The sequence below is a fragment of the Arachis hypogaea genome, chromosome 12 (assembly GCF_003086295.3).
Source record: "Arachis hypogaea cultivar Tifrunner chromosome 12, arahy.Tifrunner.gnm2.J5K5, whole genome shotgun sequence".
Classification (NCBI taxonomy): domain Eukaryota; kingdom Viridiplantae; phylum Streptophyta; class Magnoliopsida; order Fabales; family Fabaceae; genus Arachis; species Arachis hypogaea.
Genome location: NC_092047.1, coordinates 76,240,017 through 76,245,541, shown reverse-complemented (window position 1 = coordinate 76,245,541; position 5,525 = coordinate 76,240,017). Strand labels below are relative to the sequence as shown.

Below are 5,525 nucleotides of genomic sequence, written 5' to 3'. Positions count from 1 at the left end.
CCTTGTTTCATTCATAAAACTTACAGTGGCCTTAGATAGATCAGAGACTAGATTTGCTAAATTAGAAGCATTTTGTTCAGAGTTCTCTGTCTGTTGCTGAGTTGATGATGGAAAAGGCTTGCTATTGCTAAACCTGTTTCTTCCACCATTATTAAAGCCTTGTTGGGGCTTCTGATCCTTCCATGAGAAATTTGGATGATTTCTCCATGTTGAGTTATAGGTGTTTCCATAAGGTTCACCTAAGTAATTTACCTCTGCTATTGCAGGGTTCTCAGGATCATAGGCTTCTTCTTCAGAAGATGCCTCTTGAGTACTGTTGGATGCAGCTTGCATTCCATGCAGACTCTGAGAGATCATATTGACTTGCTGAGTCAATATTTTATTCTGAGCCAATATGGCATTCAGAGTATCAACTTCAAGAACTCCCTTCTTCATAGGCGTCCCATTGCTTACAGGATTCCTTTCAGAAGTGTACATGAACTGGTTATTAGCAACCATGTCAATGAGTTCTTGAGCTTCTGCAGGCGTTTTCTTTAGGTGAATGGATCCACCTGCAGAAGTGTCCAGTGACATCTTTGATAGCTCAGATAAACCATCATAGAATATATCCAGGATGGTCCATTCTGAAAGCATGTCAGAAGGACACTTTTTGGTCAACTGTTTGTATCTTTCCCAAGCTTCATAGAGAGATTCACCTTCTTTCTGTCTGAAGGTTTGAACATCAGCTCTAAGCTTGCTCAGCTTTTGAGGAGGAAAGTACTTGGCTAAGAAAGTCGTGACCAGCTTATCCCAAGAGTTCAGGCTGTCTTTGGGTTGAGAATCCAACCATAATCTAGCTCTGTCTCTTACAGCAAAAGGGAAAAGCATGAGCCTGTAGACTTCAGGATCTACTCCATTAGTCTTAACAGTATCACATATCTGCAAGAATTCAGTTAAGAACTGAAAAGGATCTTCGGATGGAAGTCCATGAAACTTGCAGTTCTGCTGCATCAGAGAAACTAATTGAGGTTTCAGCTCAAAGTTGTTTGCTCCAATGGCAGGAATGGAGATGCTTCTTCCATGTAAATTGGAATTAGGTGCAGTGAAGTCACCAAGCATCTTCCTTACATTATTATTATTATTTTCGGCTGCCATCTCTTCTGCCTGTTCGAAAATTTCTGAAAGGTTATCTCTGGATTGTTGTATTTTAGCTTCTCTTAATTTTCTCTTCAGAGTCCTTTCAGGTTCTGGATCTGCTTCCACAAGAATGTTCTTATCCTTGCTCCTGCTCATATGACAAAGAAGAAGGCACAGAAAAATAATAATAATAATAGAGATCCTTTATACCACAGTAAGGGGATCCCTGTATGAGTAGAAGAAGAGGGGGAGATAAAGAATGTGATGTAAAAGAAGAAACACAACTGTACGAATGGAAGAGATGTGAGATGAGATGTTAGTTAATGAATGAATAAATAGAATAATATGAGAGAGAGGGAAGGGAATTTTCGAAAATTATTTTGAAAAAGAGTTAGTGATTTTTGAAAAATGGTTTTTTTGAAAAAATGTTAGTAATTTTCGAAAATTCAATTTTAAAAATTAAAATAATTAATAAATTAAAAAGAAATTTTGAAAAAGGGGGAAGATATTTTCGAAAATAAGAGAGAGAGAGTTAGTTAGGTAGTTTTGAAAAAGTTAAGAAACAAACAAAAAGTTAGTTAGTTAGTTGAAACAAATTTTGAAAAGATAGGAAGTTAGGAAGTTAGAAAAGATATTTGAAAAGATATTTTTGAAAAAGATAAGATAAGAAGATATTTTTTTGAAAAGATATGATTGAAATTAGTTTTTGAAAAAGATTTGATTTTTAAAATCACAATTAATGACTTGATTCACAAGAAATCACAAGATATGATTCTAGAACTTAAAGTTTGAATCTTTCTTAACAAGTAAGTAACAAACTTGAAATTTTTGAATCAAAACATTAATTGATTAGTTTTTTTCGAAAATTTTATATAAAAATAAGAAAAAGATTTTTAAAAAATATTTTTGGAATTTTCGAAAATAACTAAGAATTTTGAAAAAGATTTGATTTTTGAAAAAGATTTTGAAAAAGATAAGATTTTCAAATTGAAAATTTGATTTGACTCATAAGAAACAACTTGATTTTAAAAATTTTTGAAAAAGTCAACTCAAATTTTCGAATTTGATGAGAGAAAAAAGGGAAAGATATTTTTTTGATTTTTGAAATTTTTATGAAAAACATGAAAATTATGCAATGCATGAAATTTTTAGATTAAAACAGTGAATGCATGCAAGAATGCTATGAATGTCAAGATGAACACCAAGAACACTATGAAGAACATGATGAACATCAAGAACATATTTTTGAAAAATTTTTAATGCAAAGAAAACATGCAAGACACCAAACTTAGAATTCTTTAATGCTTAGGCACTAAGAATTCAAGAATGCATATGATAAACATGAAAAGACACAAAACAAAAAATCATCAAGATCAAACAAGAAGACTTACCAAGAACAACTTGAAGATCATGAAGAACACTATGAATGCATGATATTTTCGAAAAATGCAAGATGCATATGCAATTGACACCAAACTTATGACATGACTCAAGACTCAAACAAGAAACAGAAAAATATTTTTGATTTTTATGATTTTCTAATTTTTTTGGATTTTTTTTCGAAAATTATATGAAAAAGAAAAATAAGGATTCCAAAATTTTTAATATGAATTCCAGGAATCTTGCCATGTTAGTCTAAAGCTTCAGTCCAGGAATTAGACATGGCTCACTAGCCAGCCAAGCTTTCAATGAAAGCTCCAGTCCAAAACACTAGACATGGCCAATGGCCAGCCAAGCTTCAGCAGGTGATCATGGATCAGCAGCGGGTGGATGAGCAACAACTAAATTTCTCTTGCTAACAAATTACAAGCCTCAGTCCAAATAAATTTAGACATGGCTTTACAGCCAGCCAGGCTTCAACATGTTTCATGAAACACTAGAATTCATTCTTAAAAATTTTGAAGCCATAGAATAATTTATTTTTGAAAACATTTTTTTTTTCGAAAACAGATGAGAAAATTTCAGAAATATTTTTGAAAAGAAAACAAAAAGAAAATTACCTAATCTGAGCAACAAGATGAACCGTCAGTTGTCCAAACTCAAACAATCCCCGACAATGGCGCCAAAAACTTGGTGCACGAAATTGTGATGTCCAGGCTCAAACAATCCCTGGTAATGGCTCCAAAGCTTGGTGCTTTGATCTTAATTCATAATTGTCACAACTTCGATACAACTAACCAGCAAGTGCACTGGGTCGTCCAAGTAATACCTTACGTGAGTAAGGGTCGAATCCCACGGAGATTGTTGGTATGAAGCAAGCTATGGTCACCTTGCAAATCTCAGTTAGGCGGATTTAAACATGATACTTTATTAGATTAAAATAAACAATAAAAGGGATAGAGATACTTATGTAGATTCATTGGCAGGGATTTCAGATAAGCGAATGGAGATGCTTTTCGTTCCTCTGAACCTCTGCTTTCCTGCTATCTTCATCTAATCAGTCTTACTCCTTTCCATGGCTGGCTTTATGTGATACATCACCACTGTCAATGGCTACTTTCGGTCATCTCTCGGGAAAATGATCCAATGCCCTGTCACGGCACGGCTAATCGTCTGGAGGCATCACCCTTGCCAATGGCTTCATCTTATCCTCTCAGTGAATAATATTCTCACGCACCCTGTCACGGCACGGCTATTCATCTGTCGGTTCTCGATCATGCTGGAATAGGATTTACTATCCTTTTGCGTCTGTCACTAATGCCCTGCAATCGCGAGTTAGGAGCTCGTCACAGTCATTCAATCATTGAATCCTACTCGGAATACCACAGACAAGGTTTAGGCCTTCCGGATTCTCTTGAATGCCGCCATCATTCTAGCTTACGCCACGAAGATTCTGGTTAGGAGATCTAAGAGATACTCATTCTAGCTTAATTCATGTAGAACAGAAGTGTTTGTCAGGCACGCGTTCATAAGGGAGAAGGATGATGAGCGTCACACATAATCATCACCTTCATCACGTTCTTGAGTGCGAATGGATATCTTAGAAGCGAAATAAGAAGAATTGAATAGAAAACAGTAGTACTTTGCATTAATCTTTGAGGAACAGCAGAGCTCCACACCTTAATCTATGGAGTGTAGAAACTCTACCGTTGAAAATACATAAGTGAAGGTCCAGGCATGGCCGAGATGGCCAGCCCCCTAAACGAGATCACAGGATCAAAATACAATCCAGGACCCAAAGATGGTCCAAAAGACCTCTAATACAATAGTAAGAGGTCCTATTTATAATAAACTAGTCACTAGGGTTTACATGAGTAAGTAATTGATGCATAAATCCACTTCCGGGGCCCACTTGGTGTGTGTTTGGGCTGAGCTTAAGTGTAGCACGTGCAGAGGCCATTTGTGGAGTTGAACGCCAGTTTCTGTGCCAGTTTGGGCGTTCAACTCTGGTTTTGGATCCTTTTCTGGCGCTGGACGCCAGATTTGGGCAGAAGGCTGGCGTTGAACGCCAGTTTACGTCGTCAATTATTGGCCAAAGTATAGACTATTATATATTGCTGGAAAGCCCTGGATGTCTACTTTCCAACGCAATTGGAAGCGCGCTATTTCGAGTTCTGTAGCTCCAGAAAATCCACTTTGAGTGCAGGGAGGTCAGAATCCAACAGCATCAGCAGTCCTTCTTCAACCTCTGAATCTGATTTCTGCTCAAGTCCCTCAATTTCAGCCAGAAAATATCTGAAATCACAGAAAAACACACAAACTCATAGTAAAGTCCAGAAATGTGAATTTAACATAAAAACTAATGAAAACATCCCTAAAAGTAACCAGATCCTACTAAAAACATACTAAAAACAATGTCAAAAAGCGTATAAATTATCCGCTCATCACTTTGTCTTCTGAATCTCTGCTTTCTTACTGTCTTCTTCTTCACGCACGCAAGGCTCCTTCCATGGCAAGCTGTATGTTGGTGGATCACCGTTGTCAATGGCTACCATCTGTCCTCTCAATGAAAATGGTCCAAATGCGCTGTCACCGCAAGGCTAATCATCTGTCGGTTCTCACTCATGTTGGAATAGAATCCATTGATCCTTTTGCGTCTGTCACTACGCCCAGCACTCGCGAGTTTGAAGCTCATCACAGTCATCCCTTCCCAGATCCTACTCAGAATACCACAGACAAGGTTTAGACTTTCCGGATCTCAAGAATGGCTGCCAATAATTCTAGCCTATACCACGAAGACTCTGATCTGAATCAGGAGGCTAAGAGATATGCACTCAGTCTAAGGTAGAACGGAGATGGTTGTCAGGCACGCGTTCATAGGTTGAGAATGGTGATGAGTGTTACGGATCATCACATTCATCAAGTTGAAGTGCGAGTGAATATCTTAGAAGAGAAACAAGCGTGATTGAATGGAAAACAGTAGTAATTGCATTAATTCATCAACACACAGCAAAGCTCCTCACCCCAAC

The 5,525-nt window shown here is 37.2% G+C and overlaps 1 non-coding gene across 1 annotated transcript; it reads left to right on the top strand.

Annotated features, from left to right (window-relative positions):
- Nucleotides 1–627: 627 nt before the first annotated feature.
- LOC112731646 (small nucleolar RNA R71) lies at nucleotides 628–735 on the top strand. The gene has a single exon (XR_003167416.1). It is a non-coding gene; the product is annotated as a small nucleolar RNA R71 (small nucleolar RNA).
- Nucleotides 736–5,525: the final 4,790 nt, after the last annotated feature.